The 24,897-nt window shown below is 37.0% G+C and overlaps 1 pseudogene; it reads left to right on the top strand.

The window, feature by feature from the left end:
* LOC109105480 overlaps positions 1-24,897 on the top strand; it is a 109,023-nt pseudogene that overhangs the window by 11,079 nt on the left and 73,047 nt on the right.

Here is a 24,897-nt window from a genome sequence, read left to right as displayed (position 1 = left end):
TGTTTTTCTAGATCACAAATGCAGACATTGGTTTTATGTTTAGTGCAGCATGATACGCAACGCAATGCGGTAAAAATGACAGTATAAGTCATTATAATCAGTAATTATGTCCCCACTGGATGAGCAACAAATGTATCGTTTATAATGGATTTTATTGGTTTTGTCTCGTCTAGTGATGTCCAGATCGTGAATGAATCTTTCTATTTACCTAGATCTTCTTAGTGAACCGGTCGAACCAGACCTATATGAATCGTTTGAAACAGTTTGCATCTCCAGTATGCACTAATCCACAAATTACTTAAGTTATTCGGTTTATAAACATGCCTTACACTCCCTCTGACTCAAAATAGACCAGTATCCTGAGTTATTCAGTTACACCTAACAGTACATTGAGTGAACTGCTGAAAGAGAACCGATGATGGGATGTGCACGAGCAGAGCAGCTGGACTGAGTCTCGTGCTGCTGGCCTGGGAGACGGCATCACAATATGTATTTATATATATCAATATGTTAAGGGGCGTAACGTTTCTGTCACACGCTTTATGTATTTGGCCAATCACAAAGCACTGGATAACTGGCCAATCAGAGCACACCCCGCTTTTCAGAACAATGAACTTTGTAAAAAATCAATGCGTTTCAGAAAGGCCCGGCATAGAGGAGAAACGACAGTTTAATTTATTTAAAATCATCTCAGATCAATATCAAATTATAAGTAATTTCAAACCCCCACAAATCTTTGCTTGGGTTTTTTTTTTTCTTTGGAACAACTGATGAATTGTCAGTTTTCCATGTGTTTTCCTCTGGTTTTGTTGTTGTCAGTCTCTTGGGTTTTGGGGTCAGTTAACATCCAATGTCTTGGGTGGCCACCTGTACCTGACCTGGGGGAGTGCCAGATGCACTGAACCCGCCGCCCTTTCCCAAAACCTTTGAGGTAATGAAAAGGGGCAAGTGGTGGTCACCCTGCGCCCGGAAACACTAATCATGTTCCCTGATTGTACTTGTGTCTGGCCGTAGACAGGGCGAGTTTTTGGGGTTGCCCGGGGTCCTGGGGAAACCAATTTTTTGGGGCAAATCCTTCATGGCATGCTGTGCAGATTAAATTTAAGATAATTAACTATACAAAAGATAGTATTTTCATTGATTTTTGAATTTATAGTCAGTAATCAGATTTGTTTGTTGTTGTTGTTGTTTTTTAGGTTTTTGAGTGAACTATTTTTTCTTGTATTGCATCTCCTAGTGAAATTTCTTTATAGACTCAGTCATACTTAATTCAGTTTCCTGCATGAGATATATATTAAAAAGAAACATTAACGTAATCATAAGGTGTTATACAGCCATTTTTTACATTACAACATAGTGCCAAAAGCGTAACTTCACTGAATATGATTTGTGTTTTGTGTTGTTGTGTAAACAAACTCCATTCAGTATATTTAATCAGAGATAATTTTTAAAGGGTCATATGACATTTAAATTTAAATTTTTCAATCACACTCCCCGGAAATGTGCCGCCTCAAGGTTTTAACACGCCCATGCGTTCACGCCAAAGTCTACATTACTGCGTGGAAGATTTGTATAACGCCTACTCAAAATGTTCACACGCAAAGAAAGAAGGTTCAACTTTTTATTCTCTTCTCTGTTGCCGCCATGCCATGTTGTGGAGTAGCTGTGTTTTGTTGTGAAAGCTTGTCTTACTTTGTTTGGCCTTCCCAAAGAGGACACGACTAAAATCAGAGGTTGTTGTATTTATAACACTGTTCCAGAACAGTTCAACCTCAAATATTCAGATGTGTGCTGCACATTTTATGAAGGATCTGAGGACTGTTTCCTGAATATAGATAGCCTGTAAAAGCGTCTGTTGCACAACGCTGTTTCTTATAAAGTGGGGCAGTTAACTTGGCCACGGAAAACCAGTCTGGTTGCTTCTGACTCACAGTCTGGTAAGTACCGATTTTTTTATATTTAAATAATTTGCCAATGATTGAATTTGAAAGTTGTGGAGTTTTAAGCAGTGTAGAGTAGCGCTATTGTCGTTCTACTTCCGATCACAAATGCAGACATGGTTTTTAACGCAGCGCGATATGCAACCACCGTAAAAAGACTAGCCATAGGATTCATTAGTAACTCAAGTTCAATTATGTCCCCCCTGGGATGCAAACAACTGCTTTGTTTGTAGATGGGATTTTATTTGGTATTTAGTCTCATCCCCTAGTTGACTGTCTGGATTGTCAAACGAAATCTTTCTAATTTAACCGGAATCTTCTCGCGTGAACCCGGGTTCGAAACCAGACGCGTCACCAAATAGAACTGAATCGTTTGAAACGGTTCGCGTCTCCAGTACACACTAATCCACAAATTACAAATTCGGTTTATAAACGTGCCTTACACTCCCTCTGATGCTAAATAAACCAATATTCAGTTACTCCTAAAAGTACATTGACTGAACTGCTAAAAGAGAACCGATGACGGGATATGCATGAGCAGAGGCAGCTGGACTAAGATCGCGTGCTGCTGGCCTGGGAGACGGCATAGTATGTTAGAGGGGTGTAACATTTCCGTCACAACACTTGATACGGCATCCGGCAATCACAATGCACTGTAGATAACACACCTCTCTTTCACAAAAATAAGATCTTTAAAAAAATACACTCTTTTTTTACACAATATATACGGAAAGGTGGGGGCAGATAGGGAAGAACAATAATGTACATTATATGGAAATAATGTGTTTTTTGAACCTCAAACCGCATAAACACATTGCATTACACCAAATACACAAAATAATGTTTCTTTTTAGCAGCATTATATGACCCCTTTAAGCTACTTAATTAATGTTACCAGTTAATTTATGATTTAAAATGAATTTAATTATTATTCAAAATTTTTGACCATAAATAAAATCAGTTAATTTAAGGTTTAAAATTATTTAGTTTATCATAAATTAAAATGTTGACCCTGAATAAAACCAGTTCACTTAAGGTTTTAAATAATTTAATTCATATAGTTTCATAGTTTTTTACATGAATAAAAACAGTCAATTTAAGGTTACTAAATTACTTTATTTGCTTAATTTATTTTTTAATTAATCTACATTTTTGACATTAATAAAACCAGTTAATTTAAGGTGTTTACCACATGAAGCAAAATTTTCAGGTTACCTGACCATTTTTGCTGTGCAGTAAAGATTTATTTACTTATCTCTTGAATACGCTGGCAAAAGACCCAAGACAAATGAAATGCAAAGTCATGCCTTGTTGAAGTTGCCTTGTTCAATGCCGACAGGACATATATTTTGACTAAAAGCTTCATCTTAAGCATCATTACACTCGTTACTGGGGGACACCTGTATATGTATATTATGTTCCATTTTTAATAGGAACTTAAACATTCAAAATATATGGTTCATTATAATGTACATTAAATATTAAACCATATATTACAGTTTATATATTATATTATATACATATAAGTATTTCATGTCTACTTGGAATCATGAAAAAGGGTATCTGGAAAAAAAAATATATAAATTTTTTATGAGGTTTGCTGTTTGCATCATCTTTCCTGAGGAGGGAATATGGAGTATATATTTAAGCAATACATGAAAACAAATAGGAAATGTGGGTTGACAAGTGCTAAGAACATATAACTGTGGATTTTAATGAGAATTTTGGTTTGTTCAAAAGAGGATGGTTTTCTCATTAATCAGACCAGTAGTTTATTATCTGTAGAGCACTTTACTATCCAAGATTTTTAGTAATTCTTCGCATTGAAGTCACTTTTATTATAGCCAGATTTTTTTTTTTTTTTTTTTTTTTTTAATTACATAACTTTTCAAGATGTTTATGTTTGTAAGACTGAACCTATACACATAGAGATTCATTATTTTTGTTAAAGATATGGCAATATATGACACAGGCTTTATTCGAGATGTGAGCCACATTTTTGTGTTTTTCTAAAGAGACGCACACAAATTCTGCTCACATTCATTTATGTAAACAAGTATTTGGCCGTGCTTCGGCCTGTTTCCATACTTGAGATGTTGAGCGTGTTGAATGTTGTCCTGTGACATTTCTTACTTTGCCTTATACTGTTTTTTTTTTTTTTTTTTTTTTCAATGATCATGAAGAATATTGTTTACAGTGATGACATTTCTATGATATTCCTATCAGGTCTGAATATACTTCTGTTTGGGATGAACTATTTTTGAATGTGGATAATCAGTGTGCAATGCATATGTTTATATGTTTATTAGTGGGACTTACACTCCCTTGTGAAGAGTGTGTTTACCGAGTGCACAAATGTATGTATCCACCTGTGACATTGTACTGTATTCCAAATGAATAAACACACATTAAGAAACATTAATAACAACTACAGACCGGAGAGAGAGCTTAAAATCAATTATTGGCTCTCCTACCTTGTTTCCATGTTATTTCTAGGTTATAAACAGCTTGTTTGCGTTTCTACTCTAGATATTACACAACAAAAAACACAAGTTTTATCAATCAGCATATGGATATTATTGGTTTTTATTTTGGTTTTAGTATCTTAAATTTTAATTTAAGTTTTTTACGCTTTACATTTTTTTATCCTAATGCTAAACTGAAAAAATGGGATAGCACTACTTTTCACCCAGAAATTGCTAACCACACATGTTCTTTAAACAAATTACAAATAAACCCGCCACAGTAACACAGAAAAACAGTCCATTTTACTTAGGAAAACCTAGAATAGTATTTATTGTAACAGATACAGTAGTTCAATAATCTTAGTTTTATCTTTACAACTTCACAAACACATTTTTTTTACAGTTTGTTGTCACGCGAGTCGTTTATAAGTTTATACATGAAGCATCTGTTATTCTATGTAGAAAATGAATTCATTTTTGGATTCCTTACGGACCCAATTGTATAGTGTTGGGTAGTCCTAGCATTCAAAAAACTCGTTCCCAAATTAAAAAGGAAATGTACCAATTTTAAGGTAATTGAATGATACACTTATCAGACATTCATTTTCGATACTGCTTTTTGTGATAGATAAACAAAAGACTAAATAAAATGGACAAATCACATAGGGTGCCGATTATGGACAAACTAATAAATCCCGATTATTTGGGCAATATGTGCTATCATGATTATTTAACACGATCATGGAGGGGGCCATATGACAAAAAACCTTTATATGAGTGATTTTATTTAAAGTGTGCTAATATTGAATATGTATTTCTGTAATAAGGTTGCTAGCAACATATCTGCACTGTTTACTTCACTGGTTTGCATCTGCCATGTTCCTCGTGGCTTGCTTTAACTTATCTTATCTTTTTACATGATCTATTTGTATATTTGTAAAGTTGTATCTTTTATATTGTATTATCGTATTTAATGTTCTGCTGTTAGGTGTGATCTGTCTGCACAATGGGGTTTGTTGTGAGTTTTAGAGTCTGCAATTTAAATTCTCTGTATGTTATGTCTTGCGACCACGTGTGGGAAGAAATAGTACCAACCCAAACCCACGAACTTTGTTTGTGATTGAATTGAACTTGTCTGGATATTAAGTCTACATTTTTTTCAGAAATTATGATTTTGAATCTGTTTTCGTAACTGTTCAATACAAACAAAAAAAGTCCTCAAATTATTAAATTCTAACTCTGTGTCTCGTCATTCAAAATATCCACCCCCGACAAAGACGCCCCCTACAACATACAAGAGAATAAAAAGATACAAATTAAACAAACCCGTGCTTTAATGTTTTTTTTTATGCAGTCTCAAGCAGTAATGATTATTTTCATTTATTCACTAGTACCATTTATTTATTAATGTCCCTCATTTCAGTTTAATTTTGGCTTTTAGTTTTTTTGTATTTATTGCAGTTATATGAAAAGGGTCATGTAGCGTGCTACAACCTACTGCAAACATTAATAATCAAATGTAAAATAAATATAGCCCGCTGCTCACTTTAAGGCCGCCGGGCGGATCCCAAATTACTGTTACACGCGTATTTTCATTCTCAACCATTCTACCCATTCCCATTTACCTTACATGACCGACGAAGGTATACATTTAATAACTCACCAAGCGACAGCATTTTTGTATGCACTTGACCAACTTAGGCCGTGCGACCTTTGAGCTAAAAGATAACTTTAAATGTCCGTGTTCTGTTCTGTTGTCTGAGCGCTTATATCTTCATGAGCAGCAGCGCAAGTTATCTTGTCCACGCTTTTTTAAAAACATGAATAAATAAACTTTGATAATTTAAGCACGTCCCATTTTGCAAATATCACGTTACATGATTTTACTGGTTTGCACAGGAAATTGGGCTTTTATGGAGAAATGAAAGCACAGCCGCGCAAAAGGGGGCGGAATGGGGTTCACAATAATCGCTTTATCTCGATTATTGGGATGATTTTCATAATCGTGTGGAGGCCAAAATCGAAAACGAATCTTTTTTCTTTGATTAAATTTGCACAGCCCTCCTAAATCACGAAATTTTAAATAATATACTACTTCATTACTTCTCAATTCGGCTAGCACTATAAATGTCCTCACTTTATGGGCCTCCGGGGAAAACAAATTTTGGCTTAACTTAAGGATATGATGAAAAGTTTGTTACCTGGGCCCCAAATTGATTACGCTTATCTAGGGTTTGCCTTTCATCTTATTCATCTATGAAAGGTCGATCTCACAGACGAACTACACCAAAGTCGAAAAATCATTGCAATCACGCACCCTGGCATTGCTATTTTTCCGCCACGCCTTTATACAGGTAAATACTATCTTGATTGTAACTCTATCCTTCTTAGCGTAGTGTTCTAGCATAGTACTGCTCCCAACGCGCCACCATCACCCCGACCCGGTTGCGATAACTTCCGGACACATCTACCTCCACTCGACACACCGACGATACCAGAACGAACCCCTCTCCATGTATCAGTCTGAGTTCACGCTCCCTTCCTCGTGCATCATTCTGCGTCTTCTTCACAAAAACCCCCACTGTTTGCTCTCGGAGCCAAAATGTTCATGTTGACTCGTATATAAGACGGAACGCCGAGTGATTGTATGTGGCAGTTCCTATAGTAGCACAAGCGAGGAGGAGGATTGCTTGGACAAAGAATCCTTAGGCCAACACACGTTTCCCCCCTCCTTCTCCCCGTGCCAGCACGGCCGCTTGATCTCTCTAGGCTAACATGCGATGTCTCCTTGTGTCCATTTGCTGGTTTGCTCCCTCGGTACTCGGTATGTTAAACTTGTGGGTGACCTCTGTATCGCCACTAAATCTTTCTGTGGCCGTCTGCCCTGTGACTGAGTTATTTGCTTGGAAACACCTGTCCGCCTCGGGCCTTGCTTTGGAAGGGAACGGACGGGCGGGCCGCAGCCTCTACCACCCCGCCGCCACTTCGTGGGTCACGGGAGTCGGCATGGAGGGAATGATTAATAAACAACACACCCACAATGTGGAACGTGGAATTGGACAAACAATAGAACCCGACTAAGAATGTTACTCGAACTAGCCCGCAGGGTCATGGTGTTGATTCATCATAGCATCTACTGCTAACCGATAGGTAGGGCTCGGAATAATTCAGATGGATTTAATGTTTTTCGTGGATGGTCATCCACGGGCGTTTTTCTTTGATCGAGATATGTGGTGAAGTCACGCCTTAGGAAATTATAGTAATGTCGTAAACTAACGCATACAAGTTACTTATTTGTAAACCTGAATTGGTTTCTTTTGACACTTCCCTGTCTTCACCCCCCCACACCCGCATTTTTCGCTTCAAATGACCCAATGGCTTGTCGACTCTGTAGGTCGCACACTCCATCATTACGGCGAAAGAATCGTTGTAGCCTTCTTGAACATGGTAGGCAAGGGTTGTAGCCAGAGGGGGGGGGGGCGCCGAGCATACAAGAAAGGCTGGTTTCAACAAATTGATACTAATAACAACTGTGTGTTATTATCTTCCCCCTTTCCCCTTAGCCAATTTCAAATCCAACCTATTGTTACCACCCCAGAAGCGAGCCTTCAACCCCATTCAGCGATTTGAGAAATAGAACTTCACCTTCTTGCAAATCTAATATTAAAGTAGAATAACTCGCGAGTTTTAAATTGTAATTTGTTTAAGTAGTTATTACTGTGTTAATGTATTTATTGGATGGCCACGATAATCCACAACATACGAGGCCTTCGTCCAAAAAAGAGTCATTGGGTATTCCTACAGGCTGTTTCGAACTTTTTTTGACCAACTACTCCGCCCTTTTCTCATGATCTGGGTCTGACACCTATATTCTTATCGGTAACATAAAAGATCCCAGCCTTACACAGTGCGCTTCACATCGCGCGTAATAAGCTTTTAGCCCACAACAAAAATAAAGCCGTCAATCCCGCTTAATCAGAAATGTGGAATTTACAGCGTCTGTGTCTGTTTTCTCGTGCCGGGGGTAAGATCTAGAATCTGAAGACGGTTATTAGGGGAGGAAACGAGTGAGTGCACCCCGACTCCGGGTGACCAGAAGGATGGAGGAACAATCGCGCGATTGTTGTGTGTCCGATCCCAGACGCTCGCCCCCACCTGCGACAGTACAGGGCGGCCAGTGGCAGGCGGCGCTGCACTCTGAATCTCACCACAGAGAATTAGACGTAAAGGATGTCCGGGTGAGACTTTTTTCCGAGTCCTTGTTCCTGCCAGACCTGCGTATCATTCACTAGTAGGCAGTTTTGGACCCGGTTGTTGTGAGATGTTTACCCTTCCCATGTTTAGGCTAGCGTTGCCCGATGACTGTATATGGATTCGGTGGTATGACCATTTAAAACAACCGATCTATACTTTTATACAATTCCAATACTATATATACTGGACAACAGTATTGTGTATTCTATTTCTCCATTAGGTTTGGATTGTGGGCGAAAGGGGAGGATGTTTTGGTTTGAAGTCTACACTCGTGAGCATCGCATGTTTGAGCAGATATTGGGATTGGCGGGGGGTAGTCAGTACAGGTTCCAAGCATAATTTAAACATCAGGTGTTTCTTAAAATACCTCATGGTGTCTGTCTCAGCAGTGCACTGCTAGTGTCCCTTTTATCCCATGAGTATGTTGCATTTCTGTCCTAGTCTCTGGATTATTCATGAGAGAATCGATACCCGCTCAGACACATGACCAGGTTATTTTTGCCCGCTCGTCCTGAAATTCAAACCCCAAGCGGATTTATTTTTACAGCACCATCCCATTTTTTTTTTTGTGAGTGTGTGATCACGAGGAGAGCGACATGAGCGCTGTTTAACCCTCCTGAAAACCTGCTTGCCACCGAGATCAGCTTCTCCGTGCCCTTTCCTTCCTACATAATCCCAGGCATTCAAAATGTCGTTTCAGCTGTGACGACGCGAGTTTCTCGTGATTAAGACAATTTCCCAGACCACCCAGTCTTATTACAGTAATGCAAGAAATTGTCCGTAATTTGCTGAGTGAAGAATATAGTGATTTATTTACTTATCTCGTTTTATTCCATTTGTTTTTTACAGTGGCCTTTATAAATAACGCTTCAGGTCTTACCTTTATAGCTTTCAATGGTATTTTTTCACACCTTTTGATTTGTCGTAATGTAAACCTTTTATGGATCACTTCACGGACAGGTTCTAGCAGACGATTCAAGGGTGGGTTGTGTTTTTAGTGACAAGGCTAAACCGTCCATTTCCATGAAATCCCACCGCTGGGTGCGTTGAGTATATAATACGGAGGACGTATGGGAACTTTTATGAATCGTCAAATGGTCAAGCTAGTTGGGAACAGAACAGAAAGGTCACGGCTTAATGAGACGCGGCAAGTCTATGTGTATACACAAGACTCGTTCAGCGGGTCAATTGGCGTGCTCCTTGCTGGGAAGGGTTGTGAAGCATGCTCTACAGAGCCCTTAGCACCAAAAGAGCCCTTCTCAGTGTCCACATGACTGCATGTGAAGGCATTGAAGGTATATGATGGTGGAGGAGCTAAGGGCCCGTGCTTCACGGTCACGGGTTTCGTAGTCTGATGCGTCATTCATGCCGTGATGGCACGAGCACCCTCAATAGCTCTCGAGTGTCTTACCGCCTCACCATTGTTCCACCAGCATGACGGATGAGAGTCTGCTGGGGTTGTAGGCAACCGTTCTGCGTGTCACTTAGTGGAGCTGGTATTAATTAGAGTTGTTACATGGGCTTGATATCCGTGGTTATAACCTGATCAGCATTGCCAAGGCGGCCATGATTTGCCATTCAACTGTTAAGATGTCCCCCCTTCCCAGTGCCTGGGACGGAAACCACCTATGTCCACAGTTGTCCAGCAGGCCTATGTCTACTGCAGGGGTTTTGGACTGAGGACGGGAGAGCTGGAAAATACTGTTCAAGAAGCCTTGTAGGCTAACTCATCCGATGACCGAATCTAGCAAGTAATAACAAGAAATAATGGATTACCGGTTGGTCATTGTTTATTAGCATGCACAATGATGCACGTTTTATGTATGGTGTTTATTTACTTACACTACAGGATGTATTTATGTATGTACTATGTAGGGGCTACGTATACTGAGTTTTGAGTTTCATCCTCTAATCTCGATCATGCGATCGCTTCGTCACACACTAATCAATTAATTAATGAGTTTATATATTTGTTGTATTTATTGTATTTATTTATTTATTTATATTGTGTACTCGGACAATTAATTTCTATACAAAACTTTCTTCTTCTTCTCTTGGCTATCGTATGTTATGGAGTGATCCTCCATCTTCATCATCAGACATAAATTGTAAACGACTTATGTATTTTTTTTTTTTTTTTTTTATTTGTACGGCGGCGAATATATATTTGTGCATTTATAATAACTAAATCCATAAAACGAGTTGGATTCTGCAGTTGCTATGGAACGAACGATCAGGTGGGTACAGGTGGTTCCTCAGATTGGAGAGCACATGCAGGGCCATCCACCTTGAAAATTGCTCAGCACACCTGATTCGTGTATTGCCTCAAGAGGTCTGATGCCGAGCGGATCCATAGATTGTTCATGACAGAGGCTTAGTAGTGGGAAGTGGGCCGGTGGTGATTTGTTCCCTCCACGGCGCAGCTCGAGAGAGTGTGGACGGTGGAGCGCTGCCACAGTGCGAGGATGCGGGATTTCAGGAGCGCACGTAAACTCCGACTGGCGACTGCAGGGGGAGCAAGAATGAGATGGTTCCCTGCCCAAGATTACGATACAGCCTAGCGCCTCCTGTCCTGCCCCTTCAACCCAGCGCCTTATTCTCCATCCCTGTAACCTGATGGTGAGGCCATTCGTACCCGGGCTGGCAGTCTGATCAGAGAAATGAGACTAACCTCTTCCATGGGTTCGATGGCATGACACTTAAAAAAGCCCCCCCCCCACGTGATGGGGGGGCGGTGTACCGGGGGATTGGGAGGAGTCATTGACATCCAAAATCAGCGAGTTCAGACTCTGATTGGCTCATGAATTGCTGGCTAAGGGTCTTGGGGTTGATACACTTTAACTTTTCGTTTTTTGCCTATTGCCGATCACAATGATCTTGACCCCCCACCCTCAGCATGCTTAAAACCCGAGGAAAGCTGTGTAGCGAGCGAAGCCATATAAATTTATCGTTGCTTTCAGACTCTCCAGAACGAGTGGCAACAACTTGTTGACACTGCTGCCAAGCTCAAGTCTGAAAGAGAGGAGAAAGTTCACAGGTTGTGTCGCGAGGGGGCATAAGTGGTGGTTGAGATAAACGGAGCCCCTGTGTACCAGTAGCTCAGTGTGTAGATAAAAGTTTTGGGGGGTGGCAGCAGATGTATAATACCGTAGTTGAAGAGTAGTACATTTCTTGCGTAATGAACTAAGTTAAAGACAGTGAGCTTGTCTTTCATTGCTTTTAAATGACTCATATGCAGGATCCAGTCTGGTTCCTCTTACAAAGGTGTGGGTGAAATTGAGAGAATATAAGGGTCCATAGATATCTATATCAGCAATATAGGGAGAATAATCTGTAGTGTTTTATGTATAATTTATATATTATTTATAGCATATCTGTTATTCTATTTTACTTTATTTTAAATCTTATTTTATTTTTCATTTAATTTAATTTGCTTTATTTTAAGAAACATATATACACTACTTTTATGCTTGTTTGTTTCATCAAAAATATCAAAATATCATTTTTTTCTGTTGTATATATTTTGAAATATTATTTATTCCTGTGAGTCAAAGCTGAATTTTCAGCATCATTACTCCAGTCTTCAATGTCACACAATCCTTCAGAAATCATTCTGATATACTGATTTGGTGTTCAAGAGATATTTCTTATCATTTCTTGTCTTATTTTTTATTATCAGTGTTGAAAAGATTTCATTGTTGAAGATATCAGTGTTGTGCTGATTAATATTTTTGTAAACCATGATACATTTTTATTATTTTAATATATATATATATTATATAGTATATATAAGCTTATAAATATATATATATATATTATAATCTTACTGACCCCAAACTTTTGAACAGTAATATACGGCTTATGTATTAAGTCACATGGCTTCTTTTAGCGGTTTGCTTCCAGTCAGACCAACAGGCTTTATAGTGCATGCGCTGAACTGTCAAAACTCACAGAAACTTAAAGCCCTTCACATCAGCGGTGAAAGGCGAGGAGACACTGGCCAATTATTTTGACTGTGTGAATCAAAGTCAAGAAGTGAGGGCAGGGACGATTCTTTGAAAAGCAGCATAAAACCAAATGGGCAGGGGCTCTTTTTGAAGATGTGTGGACTCTTTGATTTCAGGCTCTCCATTAAATCTGTTCAAACCCTCGGCTGCGATGCCTGATGCCCCCCACATCACCTCACATCACACCCACCCAAAACCCCCTGCTGGCTGACTGTTCCCTCTTCATGGGCTTCTGCCTGGGCAAAACTGGGTTGCAATTTGTTTAGATAAAGCTTCATTTTCTGGTAATTATCACTCTACACCATAGCCTGTGGCACAGTTATGTAGACTTTAGATTACTAGTGAGATTAGATGGAGAAAAAAAACTCACTCAGACAATTTGACCTCTTGTAGTCAGATAATTACTCTAGAATACATTTTTTAGTGTTGTTGGTGGTGGATGAGCATGACTATTTCATGTTGTATTTCTGTCTTTTTAGATAAATTGTGTCACTGTCTCTTGATATTTTTTTTTTGTTTCATGTTTGATTTTTATATAAACTGTGTCCAAAGATAAACTCTGATGATTTGTGGGGAGAATAATGCACACTGTTCTATTCTCAGTTTGAAACGTGACACACCAGCACGGCTCAGGTGATGTCTTGGCTGTTTGTATCGAATGCTTGTTTGCCCTGGGAGTCGTCTCAGTCTCAGACAGCCGTTTCGGTCTCAGTGGCTTGCTTCCTCACAGTTTGTGAGAGTCAGGATGCACAGGTGTGTTTGGAAACAGATTTGTAGTTCTCAGACTGCAACAAGGAACACATCTAGTTGGCGGATTTGCCAAAATATGTTTACTCCTGAATGCTTCCGGTTTTTTTTTTGTTTGTTTTCTTTTTGTTTTGTGTTTTTGTTTTTAAAAGGAAGTAATTATTGGATTTTTTTTTAGTATGTAATGTTATATTATTCATATGAATTTAAAGATTATTATTATTATAACTTTAAATATTATTTAATAATAAAAACAATAAACAATAACTGTTATTGTTATCACTATTACACTATAAAAATAACACAGATGTAACTAGTAATAATATAACAACAGCAGCAACAATAACTGTTATTGTTATCACTATTACACTATAAAAATAACACAGATGTAACTTATAAACTAAATATATTTAGTAAATATTATTATTAAACTTGCATTAAAATATGAAGTCTGAATGTGTATATATATAGTATTACACACAATATTATTATTTTTTTATTATAATTATTATTTATTACATGATGGTATAAACTGATATGAATTTACACATTGCATGGCAAAGGATAATACAACATATAAGGTCTAATCCTCACTATTAACTATTAACTTAGCTATTAACTTATATACTAACTGCTTGTTAATAGTTAATGTCATTTTTAAGTTTAGATATGGGGTTGTTTTAAGGGATTTAAAATGTGGTCTTGCACAAAAAGGCATTAATATGTGCTTTATAAGCACTAATAAAAAGTCAACATGCTTGTAATATGCATGCTAGTTAATAGTGAGAATAGGTCCTTAAAATAAAGTGTTATCCTATGTTGCAAATTTCATGGAATTGAATATTCAATCTTCTGATTTAACTTTATTAAAAAAAAAGAAATCCCCTTATTATCAAGAGTAGAATCAATTTTGGTGTCTTTGTGCCAATCTAAAAAACTTTTCTGGGAGAATTTACCGCTGCATTGCTGAAGAAAAATGCCCTTCTCTGTTTGAAGTTCCTTATGCCGGAAGATCAGGATCAGGAAGCATCAGTAGATGGAGTGTGTAGGCTGTGTTTATAAACAGAGGAGTTTGTTCTCTTTTGGAGCCCAAAGTTTCCTGCAAACACTTGAGCTGCTGTGTTGTGTTTGGAAAGGAAGTGATGAGGATAGGGACAAAGGGAAGACGCTGTGTGTTTGCATAGCTCTGTGTGTGTGTGTGTGTGCGCAGGAGCTTTAACTGCATTTCCTCCCTCGCTCTGTGTGAGGTTTTCTCTCAAGGAAAGAAAAATCTCAGGTCAAACTTGTACCATTGTCTCCCTCTGTAAGTCTTTAGGTGTTTCATGGAGGAACACAGACAAATTAGTGTGAATAGCACACTAATGGCAGCATTGACTTGTCCACCGACTCTAGTGTGTGTTTCTACATGCTGTCATATTCTGGGAATGTGCTGCATTCATACCCATACCTATCTTCTATTCTTTGTTCTACTTCTGTGTGTGTGTGTGTGTGTGTGTGTGTGTGTGTGTGTGTGTGAGAGAGAGAGAGAGAGAGAGTGTTTTGTTTCATTGCACACGACCCAAACCTCGTAGTCACGAGACGACACCCCTGCCCCCCCCCCCTTCCCGGCACGCTCTCTGTTCATTGGCTTTCTAGAGCAGTAGAAAACAAACAGCGTGCGATTCCTGTAATACTGCACTGTGGGAGGCATTAGTCAAAGGGAGAGACTGTATAAAATATAAAGCTCTGCGGCTCTTGGCTCTTAGTCATCGATGCTCCTGTTGAATCCATCAAGCTCAAAACGGTGGCTCAGGCCAGAGAGTTTTATATGCCCGCAGTAGCTCTCCAGTAATGCTGTGTGACTTTTGGAAAAGTCAAAGACTTCAGAAGAGATACTTGACTTCACGTGATTGTTTTTGGTTCTTTATAGATCTTTTTGTAGTCCATATCATTTTATTCATTAAAAATATCCTTGTCATTATAGTTTAGGCTATATTATGATGGATGTAAACTCTTTATTAGTGCACAGTTATTTGCTGTTTTTTTTTGTTATTGGTGTGGTTGCCATAGTTTGTTTATTAATTTAAAATGTTTATATATATAAAGCTCTTAATATAATTAATTAATTAATTTTTGGTTATTCATTTTTATTTGTTAAATTTATATTTGACATGATTTTTATGTGTGTGTGTATATACAGTGTATATATATATATTATATATATATTATATATATATTTATATATATATATTAATATATATATATATATATATATATATATATACACTGTATAATCTACAGTGAAAATTGCAAATGATCTTAACAATTAAGATAATAATAAACTTATTATATATAATTATAATTGTTTATAATAATTACACTTTAAATAAATTCATGACATACATCAGACAAACAAATTATTATAAAAGTCACATAATTTTTTGTATTTAATTTTTTAATTAAAATATTGTAATTATGTTTATAATTTGTTTTGTTGTGACTAAGTGCTGTATTTTCCAGCATCTAAATGTGCATATTTGCATTCATTATCATGCTAAATAAGGATCTGTATTTTTATGTGAGTGATGAAAATTGATCCACCCATGCCTAATGGCAGTGTTTGTGAAACCTGTATGTAACCATTATTGTGTTTGGTGCCACTAATGGTAGCTGACCGCAACTACTATGTGGAATAGCAGGCGGTTAAATTGAAGAGAGCAAACACAGTTCCAGTTACATTTTAGATTATTACAAACAATTTGTTGCAACTGAAACGAGCTTAGCATTCCCACTTCACCCTCCATGAATCGTAGCAGCAGTATTTTCAACAACCTCCCGACCAGAGTGCAGTAAGAAAATGGCTGTCATTTACAGCGGCTCCCAGCCAGACTTCCATGTCTGCAGCTAACATGACATCCCTCCTGCTGTGGCCCATCAGTCCTGAAGATTCCATCATCATGATGCAGGCTGATAACTTGTGGCAGGATACCTTTAGAGTGTGTGTGTGTGTGTGTGTGTGTGTGTGTGTGTGTGTGTGTGTGTGTGTGTGTGTGTGGTGTGTGTGTGTGTTTAACAGTGAATTAAGGAAGCCAGTATCCCTGCTTCAGGCCGCTTCAATTCTGATAACACCAGCTGTTTCTTAACTGATTGCAGTTTTATAAAAGCGCAGACTATCTCCAGTTTGATGATGAAGATTTTATAGCTGATAGAGTATGTAGATCTCTCTGTTTTGATGCCTTTTTGAAGTCAGTGCAGGTGTGTGAGATTTAGGCAGACTATGTTCTGCAGGCTGATCTGATTGCTAATGACTTATTTGTTCATAATGTTCAGAAATGTGTTGATCTGTAGTCCAGTGAGTCACTGCCTGATGAGCAATGCTAGGTCAGTACAATGTGTGCATATGCCACTTATGAAAGAGAGAGAAAAAAAGGCATGGTAGACTAATTGTTTCAAATCATAATTCTTTGGTTTTATAGATGTACTTGACAAATACTGTATGTGTTAGTTATTACATATTATTATTATTATTGTTGTTATCGTTATAAAAATAATTATAAATGACAGTTATGTAATATGATATTTATTATATATATATATATAATAATTTATGTATATATAATAATTAATAATAGTTATTATAAAAAATATTAAATTAAATCACAAATTATGCATTATCATTTAAAATAAATTACTGTAGTTCACATAAAATTTCATGTCAACTACCCATGTTTAATGGTGAATGATTACCATAATAAAATACCATGATATTTAGGTAGAAATCAGTCCATGGTATCACCATGATATCATGCCCAAACTGCACGGTTGTATCATAGTGCTTTTTCTTTTTTTTTTTTTTTTATTTGTAATGTATTTGTGTTGACACCGATAAATAATGTACAAGTTTATAAATGTGTGTGTGACTGTAAACCCTGTATATACTTTTTTTCTATCTTTTTAGTTTGTCTCTCCCACTCTGTGCTGATAGTCCTTCTTGTGCTAGTAATCCAGTTGGACAATCTCACACAGGCCCCCCTCAGCTGGGCGCGATTAGCAGCAGACACACACGTAACAAAGCCGAACATTTGGCTTTGGCTCTCCAGGACTCTGTCTGATTCCTGGCACACTTTGGGCCAGCGCTATACTTCAGCCCAGACAAATATCAAGTAGAGAAAGCAAAGCACGGCTAAATCATACTCATCCCCCCTCTCTCCCACAAACACTTACAGCCTCTGCCAGCACAGACAGACACTCAGACGGACAGACAGCAGGTCTTCACAAAGCCTCACGCTAAAGACTAGTTACAAACAGTTTATGATTAGCAAATCCACACTTCATTAAAACGGACCAAATCTAAAAGATTTGGCATTGTTTTCCAAAGATTTTTTTATTTTTTTCAATTTTGGTAACATCACACACACACATCAAATGTTCATGTTTATTTGTTTGTTTGCATGTTATTTATTTGTTGAAACATTTTCCGCAATGTCAAATGATAATTGTTTGTTTGTTTCAAAGATTTTCCACAGTCAGTGTCAAGGAATGTTGTTTGTTTATTTGGATTTGTTTTAAAATGTTTCCACTTTAAATTTCACATGACACTTTATTATTTTAATTTTTCAATTCAAGTTTTTCAATTCAAGTTTATTTGTATAGCGCTTTTTACGATACAAATCATTACAAAGCAACTTTACAGAAAATTAAGTTTCTACAATATTTAGTAGTAGCTTATCAGTGGTGACTGTCAATTCATGTGCATTCGGGCAGAAAAGCAAAAAAAAATCAATAAAAGACGTAAACAAACAGAAGATTAACACTATTAACAGCAATTATGCAATCAAACTTATAGCAAAATGTGGTAGTTCTGTATGTTGTCTCTGGGCAGAGCTGGGTAGTAACGGATTACATGTAATCTGGATTACGTAATCAGATTCCAAAACTCAAGTACTTGTAATTAGAGTAAACTACTTTTTAAAATACTCGTAATCAGACCTACAGTTACTTTTTTATGGATTACATGATTACATATAATTTACACAATGGTAATAAGTTGTTCACAATTTCACTGATTCTCCTAAATTTCCTCTTTTTTTTTAATGTTTATATTTTTTCCCTATTAAACATATATACGTTCGTGATTCTTCAAGTGTTTCGGCGGAGAGGGGGAGGGAATGTCAGAATCGCGCGCTCAAAAGAAATCAGTAACAAGATAATGGAAATGGAGGGGAACACAGCCTTTAATATGTTCTTTAATATATTTTTTGTAATGTTGATTTTTCTTTATTGTTACTACCTTATGCACTTCAAATGTTTTGAGATGAAATATTTAACTTAGATATGGTCTTTAATATATATATATATTAGCAATATTATTGTTGCAAGTTTCATTTTCTTTAATATTCATTTTTGTTTGTCTTTTCCTCATTGTTACTATGCACTTAAAATGTTTTGAGATGGATAGAAATTCCATTGCTGTGTGAATTTAGTCTTTTTCAAAATTCATGTTTGCAATGTAGCTATTTTTTTATGTTTTTCATTGATACATTCATATACACTTCTAGTGTTTTGTTAGATTAAATATTTGACCTGGCAGTATTATTGCTGTGAATTTCATGTTTTTCAATATTGGTTTTTGTAATGTAGCTGTTTTTCTAAATTTACTTAATTATAAAGTAAATTCCTTTAAAATCATTAGATGTGATTTTTTGTTTTATTCAGTGTTACTAGCAAACACTAACAGCAAGGTACATTAGTGTTAGTATTTTTTAAGTATTAACTGTCCGTACATTGCATTTGAAAAAAGAAGCTATTGTGGCCCTTGTTGGTGAATTAAATATATTTTGTGGAAAATATATATATATATATATATATATTTTGTATATATCAAAATAGTACAAGATTAGACTAATTCAATATATATGATATCAAATAAGGGTTAGCACAAAAGTAATCTAAATGTAATCCAAAAAGTAATCAGATTACGTTACCAAAATGTGTAATCTAAGAGATTATATTACTGACTACAAATTTTGTCATGTAATCTGTAATCAGTAACTGATTACAATTCATAAGTAATCTGCCCAGCTCTGTCTCTGGGTTAGCATCATCTGAGGTCCTCTGAGGGGTCGGCATCATCTCTTCTCAGGTGTTATGGATCCAGACTGAAGCTTGGCAAAGCAGAGAAACAAATAGAGACATAATTAGCGTAGCTGCTGTTCCAGCCAAGTAAAATTAATTAGTTTAACCCAAGTTAAAGAATAATAATGCACATTTGATCAGATATAACTGCAGTCCAAAATTATGAGATGCATTATTTGAATGCTTGGCCAAAGAGGTGTGTTTTTAATCTAGATTTAAACTGAGAGATTGCCATGCATATGCAGAACATTATCAGGAAGCTATTCCAGAGTTTGGGAGCCAAATGCGAAAAAAGCTCTACCTCCTTTAGTGGACTTTGCTATCCTAGGTACTATCAAAAGTCCAGCGTTTTGTGACCTTAGGGAGCGTGATGGGTTGTAGCGTGGTAGAACACTAGTTAGGTACGCAGGAGCTAGGCCATTAAGGGCCTTATAAGTAAGTAATAATATTTTGTAACTGATACGAAAACTTAATAGGTAACCAGTGCAGAGACTGTAGTATTGGGGTAATATGATCATATTTCCTTGACCTGGTAAGGACTCTAGCCGCTGCATTTTGGACTACCTGTAGCTTGTTTATTGAGGATGCAGGACAACCAGCTAGCAGTGCATTACAATAGTCCAGTCTAGAGGTCATGAACGCATGAACTAGCTTTTCTGCATCAGGAACAGTTAACATGTTTCGTAGCTTGGCAATGTGGAAGAATGCTGTTTTTGTAACATGGGAAATATGATTTTCAAAAGACAAGTTACTGTCTAATATAGATTTTTGACAGTAGAGAAAGTAACAGTACATCCGTCTAATTGCAAATTGTAATCTACGAGATTCTGTGTAATGTTTTCTGGTCCAATAAGTAATATCTCTGTCTTATCTGAATTTAATAGGAGATCCAATCTTTTACATTTTTCACACACTCTGTTAGCTTAGATAATTTAGAAGTTTCACCTGGTCATGTTGAGATATATAGTTGAGTATCATCAGCATAACAGTGGAAACTAATCCCATATTTTCTAATGATATTAGAAATTTAAATAAAAATTAATAAAAAAAATTCAAAATGTTTCCACAATGTCAAACGATGTTTCTGTTTGTTTGTGTTTTATTTACCTGCAAGCAGTGTTTATTTAGTTGGTTTTGTTTATTTGATGGTTTTGTTGTTTTTGTTTCATATCTTCTTTGTTTTAGGCTGTGTTTTAGTTAGTAAGCTCTCATTTGTGCGTAATGAGTTATCGCACTTAAAGGCCATCACAAAAGTTTGATTTTCATGGTTACGTCAAACGCTTTCTCGTAACTGATCGAGATGCTGCGGAGGGGAGGATTTGCTATAGCTCTCTTCAGACTTCAGCTATATTAAAAAATGAGTGATAGATCCTTCTACTGCTCCATTGCAGATGCCATTTTTTACGATCCCAACTTTCAATCTAAGTTTCTCATTAGTTTGTGTGTCAGCTTTTCTACAGACCTCATTAAAGCGTATGTCCAAGTATGAGGGACTGCTTTGGGGAATAGTGTTAGTCTCGTCACTCTCATGCTTAGGCACGGTTCACTCGGCAAACGGCAGCAAACCTCGCTACACTGAGTTACGTCTTCTCCGTTCTTCATCAGCTAGAAGAAGCACAGCCTCAGGATAAGGTCATCCTTTTCTTCATCTCTCATCTTTATTCAGAAGCTGTTGCACACCCCCTTTTGCTCTCAATCTATCTTGTCTTGACTTCTTTCTACCTTGTATGTCTGCAACATTGTAAATGAAATTAAATAATAAAATGACTAGAATTGGAAAACTGAACCTTGAAAAACGAATAAAATAAAAATAATAATATTTACAAAAGGATGTACTTTGCTGCTTTTGGCTAAGTCCATACTTTGGAGTATTCAGTAAGATTATTGGGATTTTCTAACACATCATAAAATTGTCATGATAGCACATGCATATTTTCAGCGTACTATGCTTTGAAACATATTAATTAAAATCTTGCATACTATTTAGGATAGATAGCAATGCCCGAACTGACTCATTTGGCAAGCACATTTTGCAGTAGATAAATATAAAGTTTTACTGTGAGGTCACTCATTTAAGAGCGCTTAGTTGGTCTAGTGGTGTTATTGTTGCATAAGGTGTAAAAGGTCTTATATTTGAATCTCAGATAAGCTGACTTTTTAAGAAAAAATAGCGGGGGTGCATTTGGTTGCTTTTTGTTTTGCATTTTGTTGGACTTGATTAGCTTGACCTCAGTTGTTTAGCATCATTAACATTTCATTCGTCCTTCACATTTGCCTTCAAGCAGGTGAAGAGACTTTTTCCTGACCAGGCAGATGTAGCAGAAGTGAGAGAGGGCGGCAGGGCGGCAAGTATGCAGAATGAGCTCACTAAAAGTTACCACAATGGTTCAAACAAATTGATTTGTTTTGACATAATTATCTTCAGTACTACTAATATATTTGTGACCCCCAATGAATCATTTCAACACTTAGGCTTTTTGCCAAATTTGGCCCCAGCAACATATTAGCAGTAAACATGTCATGTACCAATGCTGGCTCAGCGAAAGGAACATTGAGTGCCAGAGAATACGACTATCTGCCCGTGGATGTTGATTTGAAATGCATGTGTGCATATACACATAATCCCCCCTACAAAGACATCTGTTTCTCATTTGTGTGACCTCAGCCAAGATTACTTCTGAAGGTGTGGAGGCCCAGATTAATACTAAACACTCTGTCAAGAAGAAACTGAGTACATGCAGGGGATGCAAAGTTCATCTATCTATCTATCTATCTATCTATCTATCTATCTATCTATCTATCTATCTATCTATCTATCTATCTATCTATCTATCTATCTATCTATCTATCTATCTAGCTCGTTCATCTGTCTTTTTTCATTCATTGCATTAATCTATTGTTTGTTCATTTTATCTCTTCATCTGTAGTTCTCTCGTCGTCCTTTTTTCATATATCTCACAATGCTTACTTTTTTTTTCTCAGAATTGTGAGATGTAAGCCTGCAGATCTGACTTTCTCAGAATTGTGAGTTTATATCTCGCAATTGTGACTTTTTTCTCAGAATTAAAATTTAATAACAAAACTCTAAATTATAAAAAAACTCAAATTTGAGAACAAATCAGCCCCCCCCATCCCCAGTTTATATTTTGCAACTTGCAATTACCTTTTTTTATTTTTTTATTCAGTGGCAGAAACAGGCTTCCATATTAAAGTGTACCTAGTTGTCTACATTTATTTGTTTGTTTGTTTATTTATTTATTTTGTGGTCTACTGTCTTGCTAGACTACCTTAAAACATAGTCTGTTCTGTTGTTTATTATAAGTTAGACCTTTTTGCCAAAAAAAAAAAAAAAAGAATCAGAAAATGTTGCAAACTGGATTTGAACTTACATCACTTGCATGAACGTCATAGCTCTTTTTTTGTCAGAGAGGTTGGATTAACAAATAGATGACAGTCCCCAACATTCTATTCTATTCTATTCTATTCTATTCTATTCTATTCTATTCTATTCTATTCTATTCTTCTGTAATGTCTCCATACATGTGAATTCACCCTTCAAAGAATTAATTCCATTGAAATCTACAGCCAACATCACCTTGTGCAGCAGCAGAACAAAGTGTGTCTTTGTCCTGTGCTCTCTCACACATGTAAACACACACACAGCTCATACATGAAGCAGTAATTAGCAGCATCAGGGTGTGATCCCTCTGCAGTGTGGGTGTTGAGTGAGGCCTAAAATAATCTAGTGAAGAATGACGAATCCCTCGAATGAAGCTCATTATCAGCTGCAGCGTTCCAGCAGGCTGAAGGCTCTGTGTACCTGAAACATATAATCACAGGCTTCCAAAAATCCCCTCAGTAACTCTTTGTCTAGACTTCAGAGCTGATGTGCGGCGAACATCACCAGTCGATCCGCACTTGTAAAGAGATCACACGTTTTGGGAGTCAGTGTTGATAGGCAAAGGAGTTGTGGAGAAAGTGATTGTGTGTGTTGTTACGAATCCTATTTATAGATTCAAACATAGTGGCAACTGTTATCATGTACTCTACGTTTTATTGCTCAGTGTTTATTGTTAGTAGGAGAAGTACGGTAGTATGCTAAAAGGACATATTTCAAGTTCATGATTATTATTATTATTGTTATTTATCTATTTATTCCTGCAGTTTCTATGATTTAAAGGGCCGGTACATGGTGTTTCCATTAGTTTCTTCAGGTTTTTTTTTGCTTGCTTCTTACACTGTTGTATCTTCCTCTCTCTCTTTCTGCAGATCTCTCTATAGCCGGGTCCAGAACTGTGCAGTCATGTTCAGGAACAGTCTGAAGATGCTGCTTGGCGGCAAATCCAACCGCAAGAATCGAAACAGTGGTAGGTTGAGTTTTCTTTTTAACATTTGGAAGCTTCCCTCAAACCGAACCCCCATGCAAAATGTAAAACTGCATTGAACTTTTGTCATGCAGTCAGTGTCAGTTTTCAAAAGAACCTGGGGGCAAGACAAACTTCTCAAGCTTAATGCAGCTTTAACATTTAGTAGAAGAGAGTGGTTTAAAATGTGTCAGTGGGTGAGCTATGTTTATCCAAGTAGTTTTTCTGCATAAATTTAATATCAAAGCAAACGTATGCTCTTTCGCGTTAGTCAGCTACTAATGTGTAAAGTCATGCAAATGATTTAGCTAAACAGAATTATTAAGTGAAGCACATTTCCAAAATGGTAGCTGTGGGGTAAAAATGTGTTTAAATATGCTGATAATTAAACTTTTTTTGGCTGATGTATGAAAATGTGAATATTGTGCAGGAAAATAAAAACTAAACATAACTTACAAAGACAAGCCTGTGCGCTTACAACACTCCTTGAGGTCCCATTCTGTTGTGCCCTGTCTAGCATTTTTGAATATGAAATGATGTGTTTCTATATGTCTGTGTGTGTATATTAGCTCTCCAAAAGACTTCAGGGTTGTGTTGAGAGGATTATAATAGTCAGAAGAAACTGTTGGAGTGAAATTAGGATTCTGTCAGCGTCTGCAAGTGAACCGAGCCAGATGAAACTTAAACGGTGAATGGAAAGAAACGGTGCTGCTCAATGAATGAGCACACACTTTCAGAGCACTGCTGTATTTTGCTAAACCTGGGTATTACACAACCCCCATACACCACCCCCCCTTGCTGCCTGTTGACTGTCTTCACCTTTTCTCCTTCGTTTAAGGTCCGTTTCACCTCAGAACTCCTTTCAGCAATTATATTATCAGGTTGCTGCATTCAAACTGCACTGGCAAGTTTTTCCACTTGTGTTTACAATTTGTTTATACATCTGCCAGTCTAGAAAGACATTATATATATTAAAGATGCACGACCATTCAATAGGTTGGGGTCA

The sequence above is a fragment of the Cyprinus carpio genome, chromosome B3 (assembly GCF_018340385.1).
Source record: "Cyprinus carpio isolate SPL01 chromosome B3, ASM1834038v1, whole genome shotgun sequence".
NCBI lineage: Eukaryota > Metazoa > Chordata > Actinopteri > Cypriniformes > Cyprinidae > Cyprinus > Cyprinus carpio.
The sequence above is the reverse complement of the archived record's forward strand: the minus strand, read 5'-3'. Positions and strand labels throughout refer to the sequence as shown.